Consider the following 19,008-nt stretch of genomic DNA (forward strand, 5'->3'; position numbering starts at 1 on the left):
TTTTAATATGACAGCTGTATATAACGCTTGAATTTCACACGTGCAGATGCAGCAAAGTCTGTAAAATTGTGTATTTTGCCCAAAAAGGGTGTTTTTTAAAACCCAGATAATCATAGCTGTATTTCTAGCTTAAATTGCACACTGACTAATGCGGCAGAGGCCCAAGATGAAGGTTATTGCCAAAAATGGGTGTTTTTTAAAACCATATTATTATTGCAGTATTTAAAGCTTGGATTTGAATGTCACAAAAGCACAGATGCAGTGCTGGTGCTCTGAGCTTGCATAAAATGGCCGCCGCCTCCCACCTAACTAACAGACGGATAAAAGTTTTTTTCTCTGTCACTGGGCTCAGGGCAGGGTAAAAAGATTGTGCACTGCACCCACACAACTAAATCTATGTAGATCACTGAGTTCAATTGGAGTTCTGATTAAAGATTATGTCCTATTCTCTCCCTCACAGCAGCAGCATCCTCTCCCTACACTAAGCACAGCAGAGTGACGGGCAGCGCTATGTGACTCCAGCTTATATAGAGGCTGGGTCACATGCTGCACTGGCCTATCACAGCCATGCCATTAGTAGGCATGGCTGTGATGGCTTCTAAGGTCACACAGTTAAACGCTTGTTGATTGGCTGCTCTGCAGCCTTTCAAAAAGCGCTAAGAAATCACCGAACACTGAGCCCGAACTTTTACTGAAATGTTCGGGTCCAAAAATCCTAAAGTTCGGTACGAACCCGAACTTTACAGTTCGGGTTCGCTCAACCCTACATATGGGGTGTTTGCAAAAAGGGGAGAAAATGGGGAACAAATATTGGGGTGCATTTTCTCCTTTAACCCCTTGTGAAAGTGAAAAATTGAGGTCTGCAAGTAGTTTTTCATTTTTACAAATGTGTGCTTTTAAATTCTTTCTCTAGTATTTCTGCCTTCTGTGAGACACATGTTTGCTGAAAAGTACCCTTTCCACCACTTAAAATGTTCGTACGGTGGTGCTCTTTCCGAAATGGGGTCACTTCTTGGGGTTTTTCATTTCTGGGGACCACAGGAAATTTATTTAATGCGACATGGCAGCTAAAATCCATGTCTGTTTATTCAGACCTACAAAAAACTGTTTTTGCACTTTGCCTCTAGAGACCTGCTGTGCGCTACAGCAGGCTACAAGCACATATTGGGTGTTTGCAAAATGTGGAGAAAATGGGTAACATATACTGGGGTGCATTTTCTCCTTAAACTCCTTGTGAAAGTGAAAAATTGGGGTCTGCTAGTAATGTTTCACTTTTACAAATGTGTGCTTTGAAATCCTTTCTCTAGTATTTCTGCCTTCTGTGAGACACCTGTTTGCTGAAAAGTACCCTGCCCACCACTTGAAATGTTCGTACGGGGATGCTCTTTCTGAAATGAGGTCACTTCATGTTTTTTTTCATTTCTTGGGACCTCAGGAATCTATTTAATGTGACATGGCACCTAAAATCCATGCCAGCCAATTCAGGCCTGTCAGCAAAATTAATATATTGCCGTTTGCCTGCTATGCGCCCATACAGCAGGCTACAAGCACATATGGGGTGTTTCCTGAATAGGGAGAAAATGGGGAACACAACCTGGGGTGCATTTTCTTCTGTAACCCCTTGTGGAAAAAAAATTGGGGTCTGCTATTTAATATTGTTTTTCACAATTATGTGGTTTGAAATGCTTTTACAAGTATTTCTGTCTTCTGTGAGACACCTGTTTGCTGAAAAGTACCCTTTCTACCTCTTAAAATGTTCGTATGAGGGTGCTGTTTCTGAAATAGGGTCACTTGTTCGGGTTTTTCATTTCTGGGGACCTCAGGAATTCATTTAATGTGAAATGGCACCTAAAATCCATGTTTGCCAATTCAGGTCAGCAAAATCCATGCTTAGCTGTTTGACTCTAGAGCCCTGCCATGCGCCCATACATAATTTTTTGAGCACATATGGGGTGTTGGCGTATTTCGGGGGGAAATGGGGAACAAAATGTGGGTGTTAAAATCTGCCTTCCAGAAGCCATTTGGTGCTCCTTTCCTTCTGACCCCTGTGGTATGCCCATATAGCAGTATACGAGCACATATGGGGTATTGCTATAATTCAGGAGAAAATGGGCAATAAATTAGGGGGTACATTTTCTCCAGTTCCCCCTTGTGAAAGTGAAAAATTTGGGGCTAAATAAAAAATTTCGGGAAAAATTTCTAATTTTTTATTTTCACAGCCAATTCCGTTAATCACTGTTGAGGACAAAGTTCTCACTACACATCTTGTAATATTCCTTGGGGGGTGTAGTTTCCAGAATGGGGTAACTTTTCGGGGGTTTCCACTCTAGGGGTACCTCAGGGTGTCTTCATATGCAACATAGTTCCCAAAAGTCAATCCTGCAAAATCTGTCCTTCAAAAGCCCTATGGCGCTACTTCCATTTTGAACTTTGCCATGCACCTATACATAATTTTTTTAGCACATATGGGGTGTTGTCTTACTCGGGTTAAAATAGGGAACAAAATGTGTGGTGCATTTTGTCCGGTGTAAAGCAACTTTTTCTGGAAAAAATAGTCATTTTTAATTTTCATAGCCAATCGTTTCCTAATTCTGTGATACACCTGATGGGTCAAAGTGCTCACTACACACTTTGAAATATTCCTTGAGGGGTGTAGTTTCTGGAATGGGGTCACTTTTTTGGGGTTTCCACTGTAGGACCACCTTAGGGTGTCTTCATATGCGACATAGCTCCCAATTACCATTCCAGCTAAATCTGCTCTCCAAAAGCTATATGGTGCTCATTCCACTCTAAAGCATGCTGTGCGCCCATGCTGTGCGCCCATACATCAGTTTTTGAGCACACATGGGGTGTTTCTGTAAACTCCAGATTCAGGGTAATAGATTTTGAGGGTTTTTTGGGCTGTTAAGCCTTGATGTGTTGCAGAAAAAATAGATTAAAATGTAAAATCTGAAGAAATTTTTTTTTTTTTAAATTTCAATCCCATTTTCATTTAATTCTCGTGGGGCACCTAAAGGGTTAACAAAGTTTGTAAAATCCGTTTTGAATAGCTTGAGGGGTGTAGTTTCTAAAATGGGGTGATTTATGGTTGGTTTCTAATACGTAAGCCCCAGAAAGTGACTTCATAACTGAACTGGTCCTGAAAAAGTGGGGTTTGGAAATGTTCTTAAAAATTTTAAGATTTGCTTCTAAATTTCTAAGCCTTCTAACATCCCAAAAAAATTTAATGTAATTTTCAAAATGATCCAAACATGAAGTAGACATATTGGGAATGTAAAGTAATAACTATTTTTGGATGTATTACTATCTATTATAAAAGTAATGTCCACCCTATACACACACCACACTGTATGGATGACACACTATTCACACACACACCCCTTTACAGTAGTTATGCCTTCACTGTGCCCCTTTCACAGTGGTTAGGCCTACATTGTGCCCCCTCACAGTAGTTATGTCCTCATTGTGCCCCCTTCATAGTAGTTATGCCCACATTGTGCCATATCAAGTAGTTATGCCCACAATATGCCCTCATTGCACCCCTTCACAATAGTTATGCCCACATTGTGCCCCCTCACAGTAGTTATGCCCTTATTGTGCCCCTCCACTTTAATTATGCTCACATTGTGTCCCCTCTCAGTAGTTATGCCCCCCATTGTGCCCCCTCAGGGTAGTTATGCCTAGATTGTGCCCCCTCATGGTTGTTATTCCAACATTGTGGCCCCTCACAGCAGTTATGCTCTCATTGTGCCACTCTCACAATAGTTATGCCCTCATTGTGCCCCCTTCACAGTAGTTATGCCCACATTGTACCCCCTCACAGTAGTTATGCCCACTCTTACAGTAGTTATACTCTCTCTGTGCCCCCTTCAGAGTAGTTATGCCTTCATTGTGCCCCCATCACATTAGATACCGATGTAGTAGAGTTAACACTCATGCTTTCTTAAATGTGTTATCTAAACTAAGCAAACACCTCCAATTGCTTTTCAATGGCTTTTGTTTCAATATAACACGATGAGTTAAGAAATTTGAGGTTAAAGTTTGAGTGCTAACCCTGCTACATCTGTACGTCCTCACTGTGCCCCCATGATAGTTATTGTGCCCCTTAGCAGAAGTAATGCACACCCTATAGACACCCCACACTGTATGGATTACGGATGACACACTATTCCCCCCCCCTTTACAGTATTTAAGCCTTTACTGTGCCCCTTTCACAGTGGTTAGGCCTACATTGTGCCCCCTTACAGTAGTTATGTCCTCATTGTGCCCCCTTCATAGTAGTTATGCCGACATTGTGCCCCATCAAGAAGTTATGCCCTCAATGCACCCTTCCACAATAGTTATGCCCTCATTGTACCCCCTTCACAGTAGTTATGCCCTTATTGTGCCCCTCCACTGTAATTATGCTCATATTGTGCCCCCTCTCAGTAGTTATGCCCCCCGTTGTGCCCCCTCAGGGTAGTTATGCCTAGGTTGTGCCCCCTCATGATTCTTATTCCCACATTGTGGCTCCTTACAGCAGTTATGCCCTCATTGTGACACTCTCACACCAGTTATGCCCTCATTGTGTCCCCTCACAGTAGTTATGCCCTCATTGCACCCTTTCACAGTAGTAATGCCCACATTGTGCCCCCTCACGGTAGTCATGCCCACATTATGCCCCCTCATGGTTGTTATGCCCATGTTTTTGGCCCCTCACAGTAGTTATGCCCTCATTGTGCCCCTTCACAAAAGAATTCCATGGCACTCCCAGGAAAAGTTTAAAAGTAGTTTCCTTTACTTGATGTTTCAGTCCTCTTGCTGGGACTTCTCAAGCAATTGCTTATTAGAGGTTTGAACACATCCGCAGCCACTGACACACCATTGCTGATTAACATGTTCATGGTGGGTGGGAATCAGGCACCTGGAACATGTGGACACTGAACGGCATGGTTCCAGCACCAAGGAGGAAGTACGAGGAGCACACCACTTGACCGGGCAGCCGATCTCTCGACCAGTAGGAAACTTGGAATTAGTATACATAAAGGTTACTGTACAAAGCAAGGGGGGGAGAAAGGAATATTAAAATAAAATCTCGGAATACCCCTTTAAACTGACAGTTGGGTCTGACATTATTATCAGGATGGTTATTGGCCACTTCCCAACCTAAAAATGCACATTGGATGGTTCTGCTTCTGACAGCAATTCCCAGCTCTTCAAAGCACCCCTAGAACTTTGGGAACTGGGGTAACGGGGAGGTGTTAATGTCACCAGTGGAAAACCACACCTGGCTGACATTAAAAGTATTTTCCGAGATTTAATACTGATGACCTATCCTCAAGATCGGTAATCAGGACCCCCGCCAGTCAGCTGTTTGAGAAGGCACCGGGACTCCTGTGAGCACTGCTGCCTTCTCGCAGTTTACCAAGCACAGCGCCATACATTGCATATCAGCTGTGCTTGGTATTGCAGTTCAGCCTAATTCACTTCTATGGGGCTGATCTGCTCCTAGGTAACATGACACATGAACGTGTCTTCTTTCAGCCTAGGAACAGCAGAAAGAAGGCCGAGCGCCACTGCCTTCCCAGGTGTCGGACCCCCACCGATCAGATACTGATGACCTATCCAGAGGCCTCCTGCACATGACCTATCCGTTTTGCAGCCCACAAATTGCGTATCTGCAAAATACAGATGTGGTAGATGTACGTCCCCAAATTTTCTTGGGGTCTATTGTAAAAAGGCCTATTTTTGTCCGCAAAACTGACAAGAATAGAATAGATTCTATAATTTGTGGCCAGGCCAATGTTTTTATTATTATTTTTTGCATTCCATGGGTCTTTGTGCAATCCGCAAAAAATGTGGATCTGACACGGACCAAAAATACAGTTGTGTGCATGAGGCATTAAGACCCAGTGATAGTAATGGAAGTGTCAGATACCTCCATTATTCTAGTGGTTGTAAAGTGTGAAAAAAAAACACACACATGAAAAAAAAAAAGAGTTTATTTAAATAAACACCCGACTCTGGCCCTCTTTAACCATTTTATTAATCAAATAAATTTCACAGTGGCTCTTTAAAGTAGTACACCGAATCTGTTGTAGTCCAAATAGTGGATCTGTAAAACAAACAAAAACCAGAAACACACAAAAAAATTACTATAAAAATAATACAAAGTTCATACTCACCTAGCGTTCCCCTGACTTTCCCAGGGGCTTCTTCATCAGGCTCTGGTACCTTAGTGCCCCCACACAGTAATCATACCCCTTTAGTACCCTCGTCACAATTGAATGTGCCCTTAGGGCTTCTTCACAGTAGTTATTCCCCCTTACTGCTCCCTTCATAGTAGAATGTCCCTTTCACAGTAGTAGAATGCCTACTTAGTGTTCCCTTCATATTATAATGTCCTCTTAGTTCCCCTTCATAGTAGAGTGCCCCCTTCATAGCAGATTGTCCCTTTTACAATAGTTTTGCCCCTTAGCATACACTTCATAGTAGAGTGCTCCCTTCACAGTAGTTCTTACCCCTTAGTGCCACCTCATAGTGGAATGCCCCATTCACAGTTTTGTCTGATTAGTGTCCTCCTCATAGTAGAATGCCCCCATAGTGCCATCTTTCATATTACAATGTCTCCTTAGTACCCCCTTCATATTACAATGCCCACTTAGTGTCCCCTTTACATTAAAATGCCCCTTTGGCCCCCTTCACATTACAGTGTACCCTTCACATTAGAATGCCCCCTTAGTGCCCTACTTCACATTTGAATGCCTCCTTTCACATTAAGATGCCCCCTTAATGCCCCTTCACATTAGAATGTCCCCTTAGTGCGCCCTTCACATTAAAATGTCCCCTTACTGCCCCTATACATTGAAACGCCCCTTCACATTAGAATGCTCTTTCACATTAGAAAGCCCCATTAGTGCCCCCTTCACATTTGAATGCTGCCTTAGTGTCCCTTCACATTAGAATGACCCCATCACATTAGAATCCCCCTTTAATTCACTTTCATATTAGAATACCCCTTTAGTGCCCCTTCACATTAGAATTCCCCCTTTAGTGCCACCTTTATATTTGAATCCTCTTTTAGTGTTCCTTCACATTTGAGTGTGCCCTGAGTGCCCCTTCCCATTAAAATGTCCATTTAATGTCCCTTCACATTAAAATGCCCCTTCACATTACAATGCCCCATTAGAATCCCTTAACACTAGAATGCCTCCTTAGTGGCCCCTTCACATTACAATGCCCCCTTTTGTGCCCCTTCTTATTAGAATGCCTACTTAGTGTCCCTTCACATTAGAATGCCTCCTTAGCACCCCCTTTAAATTGCAATACCCCTTCACATTACAATGCCCCCTTAGTACCCTTTCACATTAGAAGTACCCCCTCGCAGTACAGTGCCCACTTACTGCCCTTTTCACAGAGACACTGAGACAAACATTGGGCTCTTCCTCTAAATGAGCTCCTTCAATACATCGCCAGTAGGAGTCTCTGCACTTTCCAGGCACCGCAAGGAGGCAGGGTAGTAACCAGCGCTAGTATAGAGAGTTTTTCTTGAGTTGGCACTGTTATAAAAGAGCTGAAGTAGGGGCAGAGCACTTCCTCTACAATGTTCTGAGGTCAGCAGGTAGCTCTGCTGGCTTCAGAAGGGGGGGGGGGGGGTCGGGCAGGCGGGCTAGTAAGCTCTGCTTTCCCAGATCAAATGCAGATATTTATTCTTGCGCTCACCTTGTAGTGCAGGCAATGAACGTGTCATCAATGACTATTGGCACGTTCATTGTGGGATAGAACTAAGCAACCAGGATCACGTGCACAATGAACGCCATGTGATCCTGAAGCTAGTAGGAAGCAAACAGAGTGCCCCGTGTGACCAGGAAACGGATAGCTGGCCTGGTAGAAGATTTTTAATAACTATCAATTAGAAAGTAATACACAACAGTGGAGCAATATAAGAGAAAAAATAAAAGTCTCGGAATAATCCTTTAAATAAGTAAATTCTGAATACGTGTGAGCCTAATTTCAAATTCTGCAGCAACCTTGACAAGCGTTATTGAGGCTTGTACATACATCATTGTGACCACTGCCTACACATCATTGATAGATCTGTGATAGAATCCACAACATAGGCAGCAAAGTGTAGGTAAACTCAGATTCAGGGTCAGGCAGAAAGTCCAGAGGACTCTCAGTACTCATTTGCAGTGTACAATTATGTGTGCACATGGAAAGCTAAATGGTACCACAGACCCCTCTCCGAGTGAGACGTGCAAGCCACTTCTCCTTCCAAAAGGACAAAAAACTAAGTGTTTTAACAGAAATCTGCCGTGGTTAGCTGAGTGGCCTTTGTCTGGGTCTTGGGGGTTCTCTTTCTCTTTATGGATATTGTAGTGCAGCCAACGCTTCACTGCGTTTCTGGGGAAAAATATCAGCAAATTGGCATACCTTACTCCTACTGGCATCATATATAGGCTTAGTGTTGTTTTCTTATTGGAAGAAAAGCTAATTTGAATATCTTTCCCAGAAATTAGCTTTCCTTAATGAAAAAGCACTGATTGAACAGTTTGAGGCTACCTCTAGGGGAAAATCTTACTATGAAAAAAACTAATAAAATCTTAGCACTATTCAACTGTCCCCACTGTGCCTGCAGTCCACATGTGGGCCCCAATCTCTAGTTCCTGCTAAACATCTCTTCACGTATATGTTCACTAGTTATTCAGATTGGGCAGGGGTGTTTGATATTATTAGACATGCATTTCAAATATTCTTCCTTTGGACCCTAGAGTCTACAATTAGGGATTTGTAATAATGAAATGGGAGCCACACCATTCACGCTAAGTATGCAAAAAACGCAAATTACCTTACAGTAGGAAGTAGGTTCACATCCCAAACCTATAAGTCAGTTATGTGGCTAGAGAGTGATCATAGAGCTTCTGTGGTGGTGGTGACCTCTAGTGTTTAATGTTCTGGACCCATAATGTACAAGGACTAGTAATGACATACCGGTCTAGCAATGTAACTAATAAACTAAAATGCTCAGTCAATCAGACAAGAAAGTCCAATCTGTGATCCCTCAATAGCCGTCAGTAGGGCAGAAAATTATCTTCTCCGATTTCAGGCTCAGAGTTCACTGACACAATGGCAATGAGAAATAATATTGCAGCCAGCAATAACATAAAAATACAGACCAAAATAACCAATTAATGTATAATAATTAGCAATTCTAAATCATAAAAAGGCATAAAAAGCATAAAAATATTTCACTTCAGCAAAGCGTGCAGTTATGTTCCCTCTAACATCAAAACAGGCCAGTGTACAGCATGACTGCCCCACTTTAGGCACATCACATTTAACCCGATCAACGACGCTGTAGTCTTCAGTGGCTTATAAGAATGCTGCTTACATCGGACTAAAGGTCTTCTTCTTTAATTTGGAAGTTGTATAAAGAATTGTCAGGACACAGCATAGGCAGAGATACAATATCTGCAAACTGCAGCTCCACAGGGGGCCAGTATGTAAAGGAAGGGGTGTAAAAACAGCTTCCTAGCATCTATTTGATTGAAATTTCATGGCTCTCAGGATCTAGTGCACTAGATAATTTATTATAGGGTTTTTCAGTAGTCCATTTTGAACCTCTTAGCTTCTAGCTGTACTCGCCATGCTTTTCGGTTAACTCCTTGTGCTATGCATCTACAGCAATAATTTTTCTGACATAAAAAGGAAATAACTAAGGAATGAATGCACAATGGATGACTCACCTAGAGACAGCAGGAAGTATTGTGATATGGAAGAAGAGAAGACCCAGAGCAAGGGAGAACCTTGAGCATGGACCATCAGTGACCTCATTGCTCATTACTGTCATAGTCAATCTCTAAATTCTGTGCATTGACCTAAACAAAGCAGCTTGGAAGCTGTGACAAGTGGGAGATGTCTCCTCCTTCCAAGCTGCCCAGCATCTCACTATTATCAAGTGGAGGCAGAGGGATAATCACACCCACCATCCCTGCAGCTCTTTCACAAATCTGTGACGTGAAGCTGTCATCATCACAAGCTCCACTACCAGCAACAAAAAGAAGGGAGGTGAAAACGTACTGATGTGCTGCCTGTGCACTGTCTGCTTATATCTGGGAGACACTGGCTTCTGTGCTGGAGCAAATCCTGCACTGGATATACCAGCTGCTCCCTCTGCAGCCTGGCTCTGGGAAGTAGCTTCACTAAGGTTTTATCCCAAAAGACTTATCAGTTATAGTCAAGGAGGCATTTCTTCTGCTAAAGGAGCAAATCTCATACTTCTTAAGTCAGATCCCTCAATACAGGTAAGTCCATGCACTTATTCTACCACCAGAAGTGGGAAGATAGTTAGAAGTCCAGTTTCAGACAGATGCTTTTGGTTAAGTACCTACTTCTTATTCGCCTGTATTTGAAAAAAGGGCTAAATGCTTATCTGATAGAAAACAGCACTGATGGTTATAATGAATCTAACAGTTAATGCCATAAAATTAATATGAGAAAGGTTGGACTTGATGGACCTGTGCCTTTTTCAGCCTACGGTATAACTACAGTATGTAGTGGAATTGCCATCAGACTTTTGATGTTAGTGCATGCTTGGCTCATTGTCATGCTTCACTCCATGTTACCTGAAATCTGGTAGTTTATGGTGCTGTAAATGGGCACTCTAGGTGTCTTCTTTCCACAAGAAAGAATAAAAGGCACCTGTAACAACTTGTATTGTATTTAGGTACCATTATGTTTTATGAAGGTAACCAAAGCTGCCAGAAAATAGTTATATTGTGTCCATCTGACATATTCCAGAGAAAACCAGCTTAAAAAACTACACTGGCGGTCATGTATTAGAAGTTGAATGAGTACAACATTTTACAGTCCCTTGCTATTTTGCTAAATTGGAGGCATCACACATTTCTAGTTTCTTCATACACGCCTCACAACATAAGCTAACCAATTGTTGCTGCACGTAACAAGTGATACTGGATGATTTTATATATACAGTACAGACCAAAAGTTTGGACACACCTTCTCATTCAAAGAGTTTTCTTTATTTTCATGACTATGAAAATTGTAGATTCACACTGAAGGCATCAAAACTATGAATTAACACATGTGGAATTATATAAATAACAAACAAGTGTGAAACAACTGAAAATATGTCATATTCTAGGTTCTTCAAAGTAGCCACCTTTTGCTTTGATTACTGCTTTGCACACTCTTGGCATTCTCTTGATGAGCTTCAAAAGGTAGTCCCCTGAAATGGTTTTCACTTGGTGTGCCCTGTCAGGTTTAATAAGTGGGATTTCTTGCCTTATAAATGGGGTTGGGACCATCAGTTGCGTTGAGGAGAAGTCAGGTGGATACACAGCTGATAGTCCTACTGAATAGACTGTTAGAATTTGTATTATGGCAAGAAAAAAGCAGCTAAGTAAAGAAAAACGAGTGGCCATCATTACTTTAAGAAATGAAGGTTAGTCAGTCAGCCGAAAAATTGGGAAAACTTTGAAACTAAGGGCTATTTGATCATGAAGGAGAGTGATGGGGTGCTGCGCCAGATGACCTGGCCTCCACAGTCACCGGACCTGAACCTAATCGAGATGGTTTGGGGTGAGCTGGACCGCAGAGTGAAGGCAAAAGGGCCAACAAGTGCTAAGCATCTCTGGGAACTCCTTCAAGACTGTTGGAAGACCATTTCAGGGACTACCTCTTGAAGCTCATTAGGAGAATGCCAAGAGTGTGCAAAGCAGTAATCAAAGCAAAAGGTGGCTACTTTGAAGAACCTAGAACATGACATATTTTCAGTTGTTTCACACTTGTTTGTTATGTATATGATTCCACATGTGTTAATTCATTGTTTTGATGCCTTCATAGTCATGAAAATAAAGAAAACTCTTTGAATGAGAAGGTGTGTCCAAACTTTTGGTCTGTACTGTACATAAAATATATATTGGAGCTACTCAAAAAAATTGAGAGATGAGTCCAGTCCTAACAATATGTCTTCAACTACGTCTACAATATGTCTACAACTACTAGATAGTAGATCTGAAATCACGTATTCACATCTGAAGCTTAAAGGGGTTGTCCAGGTTCAGAGCTGAATCCGGACATATCCATATTTTCACCCAGGCAGCCCTCCTGATGCTAGCATCGGAGCATCTCATGCTCCGATGCGCTCCCTTGCCCTGTGCTGGATCGCGCAGGGCAAGGGCTCTTTTGTTTACAACAACACACTTCTGGGCGAAGGATTCCGCATGGCAGTGTGTTCGGTGATGTCACCGGCTCTGATGGGCATGCTTTAGCGCTGCCCTAGCCATTTTACTGGCTAGGGCAGGGCCGAAGCCTGCCCATCAGTGCCGGTGACATCACCGGGCTTCCTGGCAGCCCCATGGAGAGCCCGGTTCGTCACCAGAACTCCTAAAAATGCCTTTGCCCTGCGCGATTTAGCGCAGGGCAAAGAAGAGCATCGGAGAAGGAACTGCACCGATGCTCAAGTCAGGGGGGCTGCCTGGGTGAAAATGGAGGTATTAACTAATATAGACTAATATAGACTGAAATTAACTAATATAGACTTTCTTTGAGAAACAAATGTTACAAACAATGTAAATGAAATGTATGTGCTAATATTCAGTAATTTTACAATATATACAATTTACATTTCTATTTTACTACAAACTTTTGATTCAGTTAATGGTGTTTTCTATCTCTCCCCTATTTCTTCTTGCTCTTTAATTCTCTCTCATCTATTTTGTCTTTCTTCTATTTATCTCTCTTTTCTCACACTCTCCATCTCTCCTCTCTTTTTTTCTCTCTCCCTCTTGTATCTTTCTTCTCTGTCTTCTATCTCTCTTTTCTCTCACTCTTCCCTTTTCTCTCCATTCTCTTCTATGTCTCTTCTCTCTGTCTCTTCCTCCTCTCTTCTCTTTCTCCTCTTTCTCTTCTCTCCCAATTTTCCTCTTTCTCTCTCTGTTCCTTGCCTCTCTCTCTTTTCTCTCTCCAACTATCTCATGTAGTGAGGATGTAGATAGAACCCTGAATGGGGTAAAATACAAACAATGCAGATTCAGGCTTATTTAGATATAGAATGTCATGTTTTTATGGCCCTTATTTCTTTCCTTATTTTAGCACTCTTGATTATTTTTGAAGTTGCAACTAAGCAATATATCATAATGCAAAAAGTAGTCAATTCAATGAAATTATAGGTTCAGTTTTACAAACATTTTTGCTGATGGCATTTCAAATGATCTCCGTTATTCTTCAATTGTTGCTTAGCAACATCTACAAAGTGTCACTTTTTTCAATAAAAAAAAACCAACAACAATATAACTTGGTTTGTATCAGGTTGCTAGGGAGCGGATGACATAATTTTAAATGGAACATGGCAAATCAAGTATTACTAAATTTATACTTGAAGCTATATTCACATTTATATGGCAACATAGTGTCAACAAATGTATGCAGGACCCCTTTAAGAATCACATGGTAACTGATAACTTTTTCAAGAACTGTAAGCACAGTGATGAGAATGGTCTAGCAATACAAAGCACATATAGTCGCTGATGCAGATAAGTGTGACGATACATGTAAGTATAGATTGTATGTCCTAAATATCCATGAATATTGGAGTGTGAAAAAATAACTTATGTATTTAATTGATACCTTTAAGAAACAGAAATCTAAGCACATATTCAAGATATGTACTGCCAATCAGATAGGAAGCTGTTTCCTAACGAGAGCTCTTTTCTTACATGGCTCCAATTCATTTTAAGCCACATAAAAGACTTGCTTTAAATCAATATGATTTACCAATTGAATACACAGAATGAATGACGGAGAAATAAATTGCTCTTAACTAAGGTTGACACTTGTTCTAAAGATCTTGAGATAGTGTAGCTCTTCAGAATCACCTGTAAGTAGTATATTGGCCGACCTAGTATTTTCTGCTTAGATAACAGTTGCTTTGATTTCCATTTTTTGTATTTAAGCTGCTTGTGCCTTTTATTTAAGGCAAATATTTATTGTGTAGTTATAGATTGTTATATGTCATATATTGTGCTTATGTAAGGTTGTAGTAAATACAGATATATGGCATAGCAGAGTATGTATTACACACATTGCAGAGATTTATTCCCAATGGGGAGTATCTCTACCATTTGCTTCATGCACTAGATACTTTCCTGGGGTGCATGCCCTATGGATGAATCTGCTAAAGGATATAAAACACTGCCCACTTTTTCAGAGTACAATAGCACCCACTAAATAACCCCTAAAGAGCACAATATGGGTGCTTAGAATGTAGTACTTGCTGGTATAGTGGAGTCATAGTGGATAGCACATCATCTTGGTTAGAGATACTGAAAGGCTGTCGACATAGTGGAGGTTGAATTACTATCCCATTTATATCAAGCCACATTTGAAAAAAAAAATATATATATATATATATCAACATTTTTACATTTCCGGTGCAGTTTGGCAGAATGGATCGTGGCCTCCTGCGGACCAATAGATTAACCATAACTTACTCCAAAAATTGAAGTCAAAATATGTGGCAAATTTGTTAAGAATGCTTTCTTTAATAAATTTGGATCATTTCATTCCAGTAAATGTTGGATTAAGACCAGCGTATGAATCACTGGTCTTAGTAAATTCCTCCTTATAACTCCACTGCTTCTTTGCAGTCTTTTAAGGTAGTAGGCTGATGTCATATTTAATAGGGATGGTGTTTTACCGTTCTGTATGTATGTTGTACTTTATATTGCTTTCATTTTCATCAACAAAATCAGAATGTACCATATATAAGGCTTTACCTCCAATTGGATTACATTCATGTTATCATTTTATAGCATCACTATAAATTTGTACCTCTCAAAAAATAATTACACCTGTGGACCTCCCATTGAGATTAATAAGGAGCTATTCTTCCTTCCATCACTAATCGCTCATTTCTTGTCTTATAAACCTGCTGGAAGTAACAGGAAGGATTGGCTAACAGGTCCCCTTCTCTGTCACAGTCAAAAATATAGTCCCCTAGATAAATTGATTTCATAACTACAATATATACCATACTGTAGTCCATGAAAAATAAAGATTTGACTATAGTTACCTCAGTTTCCAAAGCCCATGTAGATATAAAATGATTAGTTGTAACTTCCTCATACTAGAATGTGAATATTTTTTCCTAATTATGTCACATATCTGCAGGGTCAATAAAAACATAATTTTTTTGAATTATTGACCTTTCTGAGTTGCCATTATTTTAGTCAATGAACAAATTTCATCAAGGTCTAACTTATATTGGGTCAGAAAAAAAGACCTCTCAAGTGTGAAGACTGGAAATATTAGATCCCAGCTTACTCACTGTGGTGAGCATGACTTTCAGGTGGAGAAGGTAGTTTGTTAGTGTGGAGACACAAGCAATGCAACAGATTCAAATCTGAATCCAACAGGTTAGTCACAAAGGTTGGTCTGTGTGATCAGTGGCTACCTATGTCAGCTGGGTGCATCTGGAGCCTTGGCCATGATGTGTGGCAATCCTTTGGGTTCCCCAACTGTATAATATTTCTATTAAAAAAAAGAGTGGCTAATGCGACATATTTTGCCATATTGGACTGTCACGAACAATGGGTGTGGACCCACTGTACTAACTAACCAGTTTGACTTTAGGCTTTCTCTAAGGGTATTATCCTGGCAGTTCCCTTGTTTTCACTCTTTAACCCCCAATACACAGATCTGTTTTTTGCTGCAGGGGAGCCATAAAGCCGCTACGGTACCTCTTTAGAGTCCCGCTATAGATAGCATCTGACTCACAGGGGTCAGAGTCAAAGGTGCGAAGCACGAAGCAGTTAGGCAATATTCGTAGTCTGGAGACAGGCCAATATCAGGGAAGGCTGCATAAAAATGTATCCAAGAAGCAAGTCTGAGGTCTGGGTAGGTGGCAATGGGTCAATCAGAGAAACAGGCTAAGGCCAGGTGGGTAGCTGAGAATCAGAGTCGGTTGTTAGGCAGTAGTTTGGTACATGGGCAGTCAGACAGAACACCACACTTTAGCTGGTCAACTAGGGCCTAGGAATCTAAAGCTCAGACACTCTCCCCTTGAGAAAGGTGCCTTAAATATCGAGGGGTCGCCAGCCATAGGCTAGGGAAGAATTAGGAGTGCAATCATTGACCCTTTAAGAGTCCGAGACCAAGCCCGTACCCAAGAGTACACCCCAGGACAGCTTAGAGGAAGTACAGGTCACAGCCTGCTAAAGAAGCATTGAGAAGGCTGGCAGCCGGGACCACCGTCAGCAGGAGATCACAAGTGGGAGTGGGGGCCAGCAAGGTGGGTGAGCAGTTAGTAGCGTCTGTGCCTGGAAGGAAAAGCAGAGTAGTGGCAGGCATGGAATGCCAGCACAACAGTACCCCACCTTACGTCCCCCTCCTCTTTAGGCCTGATCTTTGCAGGAACTTCTTGAGAAGAACTGGAGCATCAATATTCTTTTGAAGCTCACAAAATCTCTCCTCAGGGCTAAAGCTTTTCCAGTCCACCAGAAAAAAAAGTTTTGCCTCTGATCTTCATATTGAGGATATCTTTCACTTCATATACATTTTCAGAAGAGAACAATGATGCAGCAGAAGTACTGTTCCTTCTGGAATATCGATAGAAGATCATTGATTTGAGGAGAGAAACATAGAACAAATTAGGTATTTGCATAGAAGCAGGGAGAGGCAACTTATAGCAAACTGGATTTAATTTCTATCTTAATTACTTCAAATGGACGAAGTAAAAGAGGAGCGGGCTTGTAGGATGGTACCCTGAGGTTGAAGTTTCCGGAGGATATCCAGACTTTGTCACCCATCTGGAATTGAGGTTGGAGGTCTGCATTTTTAGTTAGCAAATATCTTCATCTTAACAGTGGCTTTTACCAGAGTGGCTTTGGTCTTCTGCCAGACATAAGAAAAACTTTCAGCTGAAGAAACGATGACCCCAAGACAAGACTAAATTCCTCTTTGACTCAGGAATGACATTTTTACCAAAAAGGTTGTCTTTCAAATGAACCAGTGCCATCTAGTGATGAGCGGCATAGGCAATAATCGAATTTGCGATATTTCGCAAATTTGTGGCCGAATATTCACCATAAATTTGCAAATTCGAGAATTTGTGATCTCCAGTCATTATTTACTTGATTGCGAAAATCGGCAATGTAATATATTCACGATAAAAAATTTAATTTTAGAATTCTAATCGTGATCAACACTAAGGGGTAGGCAACTTTCCTATTGGTTGCTAGGGATGTTGCTAATTGCCGATATTCATGATAAATTCGCGAAAAAATTTACAATTAGAATATTCGCGAATACGAATATATAGCACTATATTCTAAATATTAGCGAATTCTCAAAGTGGCGATATTCGTGATTAAAATTAGCGATTCCAATATTCGCGCTCAACACTAGTGCCATTATGACAATCTTTGCCAGATTGATGATAGGGCATCTGCCCTAATGTTTTTGTCTGCGGAGTAGAAGAGTAGCAACAAGCTGAACAGGACAAAGAACAAAGACCACTGGGCCTAGCGAGGGTTGAGTCGTTGAGCAGACTGGAGATGTTGAGTTTTTATGGTCTGTATAAATTATGACTGGTTTACTTATTCCCTCCAGAAGATAGTGCCACTCCTCCATGTTCAACTTAATGGCCAATAGCTCCATGTCATCATTGGAATAATTACATTCAGGAGCCCAAAAAAAAACTTACAAAAGAAATAACATGTTACCATTCTGACAAAAGAGTTTTCTGTGTAAGAACTGGTCCTGTGAAGGATGCATTCACCTCTAAAAAGAACTGTAGTGGTTTCTGGATGACGCAATATAGGTGCAGAGGAAAAAACTGTTAGAAGTTTTGAAAAGCAAATTCTGCCTGGGGTGTTCATTTTCTGGCATTAACTCCCTTGTGGGTGAGAATTGAGTGTAGTTAAGGTGGAAAAGTGAGGAATGAATTGTTTATAATAATTTGTAAAGCCCAGAATGCCCAGATTAATTTAGAATGGAATCACTCATCACTCATTGCGCATCACGCGCAATGAGTGAATCCATTCTAAGTTAATCTGATTTGTACCGAATTTCAAGTTCAAGTCCAAAGTGCATAACTATATACTCGTAGTGGCCATCCTGGGTATTGAAAGCAGTTTTCCACTCACAGCCTTTAAGGATATGGATGCGGTTGTAGGCTCCAAATATAACAAGTTTAGTAATAATCCTGGAGCAACACAGTCTGTCAAAAAACTTAGGGAAGCATTGAGGGGTCAGGCAATATTCGTAATATGGAGACAGGCAGAGATCAGGGCAGGCTGCGTGCAAATATATCCAAAAAACCTGCCTGCCTCAAAGTCTAAGGTTGAGGCAGGCAGCAATGGTTTAATACGAGAAACCGGCTAAGGTCGGGGAGGGTAGCAGCGAATTACAGTGTTGGTTGTCAGGCAGAAGTTTGGTTCATGGGCACTCAGACAGAATAACGCACCTTCGCTAGTTAACTAGAAACTAGGAATCTAAAGTTCAGGTAACCTCCCCTTGGGAAAGGCCCCTAAATACCCAGGAATTCCCAGCCATTTGTGTAGTACAGCCCTGGACAGCTTACAGGAAGTGTAGGCCACAGCCTACTGAAGATACATTAAGGCCAGTGGAAGAGACCTCAAGTGGGAGTGGGGGCCAGCAGGGTGTGTAGTGGGGCGTTCATGCAACATGGACTATCTTTTCTGTTTTAGGATTAGTGTCTCGGGGAGGGGGGAATAGTAAATGCACACCTTATTGACAATACTGTAAGAGATGAAGACGTTTGGTCAGTTTTCTAGCAATTGTGATGGTAACACATTGAGCTCTCTACTTGATACTTACAATTTTTAAGTACAAAGGGAATGGGGCTCATGTTTCCCTCTTGGCATTCTTCTTTAATGTTTGGAGTATTTATCATATAATTGGTGCCAAGCCTATTTGTGCAGCTCTTGACAGTGTAATGGAGTATAGGCTAAATTCACAAAACATGTAAGTCTATTTTTTCAGTAT

General features: G+C 41.2%; 1 protein-coding gene and 1 long non-coding RNA gene across 2 annotated transcripts in view; one reads left to right on the plus strand and one right to left on the minus strand.

Moving 5' to 3' along the window:
- Positions 1 to 5,961: 5,961 nt before the first annotated feature.
- LOC120989800 lies at positions 5,962 to 9,832 on the minus strand. The gene is made up of 2 exons (XR_005776324.1): positions 9,726 to 9,832; positions 5,962 to 6,094 (listed from the first exon to the last, which is right to left on the minus strand). It is a non-coding gene; the product is annotated as an uncharacterized LOC120989800 (long non-coding RNA).
- Positions 9,833 to 10,165: 333 nt separating this feature from the next.
- NPFFR2 (neuropeptide FF receptor 2) overlaps positions 10,166 to 19,008 on the plus strand; it is a 387,038-nt gene continuing 378,195 nt past the window's right edge. The window contains exon 1 of the mRNA XM_040418126.1: positions 10,166 to 10,283. The gene's annotated coding sequence lies outside the window, so the exon portion shown is untranslated. The remainder of the gene's footprint in view (positions 10,284 to 19,008) is intronic.

This window comes from Bufo bufo, chromosome 2, assembly GCF_905171765.1.
Source record: "Bufo bufo chromosome 2, aBufBuf1.1, whole genome shotgun sequence".
Taxonomy (NCBI): Eukaryota; Metazoa; Chordata; class Amphibia; order Anura; family Bufonidae; genus Bufo; species Bufo bufo.